We start from the raw sequence: 845 nt of genomic DNA on the forward strand, positions 1-845 counted from the left end.
TGCCACTGCCATTGCGTCTCCCGGCCGCGGGCGCGGGAGCCGGCCTCGCCGCCTCGGGGTTCTGCCCGGGCTCCGTAAACAAAGTGCAGTATCCTTCCGCCGGGGTCGGGGCGGCGTCACCATTCCCCAGTGGTCTCCCCCGAGCAGCTCCCGCGGTGCCCAGTGTACTTCTTCATACCTAGTTCATCTTCCTGGCGCTTTTCCCCAGCAAGCCAGATACCCTCGGACCGTCATGCGGCTCGGATGTTGCACCGAGCGGGGAGCTCTTCTCCCTTTGGCGAGGAATGTGCTCGTATCAGCGGTACTGCTCGGGGGTTCAAGAATTACTTTCATTATCTTTTTCCAACACCCTCTTCCAAATCGATAAATTGCTTGCTTTCTGTTGGTGTCACCGTCCTCCCGCCACCCCACCCCACCTCCAGGGCTTGGAGTATTTTCAGCAGACCGGCAGAAAGCACCTTTAGACTCAAACCAAATTGAATTACTAATTCTTCCCTCTCTGGGCGTCGCCCAGAGGGCCTTGGTGGCCCAGTGAAACCAAGTCCCGCACCCACACCTCCTGCAAGGGCTCCCGGGCTCCCCGCCAAGAGCACCGGGCTGCGAGGCTTCCCCTCTCCTAGGGCGCCCCACCCCCGGCCCCGCACACGTGGACCGCAAATGCATTCAACATTCACGGTCAGGTAGGGTTGCAGTTTCAAGCCACCGCCCTCCCCAATTATTCTTCACTTCCTCTGGGGGTTCCAGTCCTCTGGTTTGGGCAGAAATACATCAGAAAAAGGACCTAAACGCTCCAGGAAAGGAGGCCTGAACTGAGGCAGAGGCTTGGAACTCCAGGCCCGGTAAAG

The sequence above is a fragment of the Pteropus vampyrus genome, unplaced genomic scaffold, assembly GCF_000151845.1.
Source record: "Pteropus vampyrus isolate Shadow unplaced genomic scaffold, Pvam_2.0 Scaffold28, whole genome shotgun sequence".
NCBI classification, from domain to species: domain Eukaryota; kingdom Metazoa; phylum Chordata; class Mammalia; order Chiroptera; family Pteropodidae; genus Pteropus; species Pteropus vampyrus.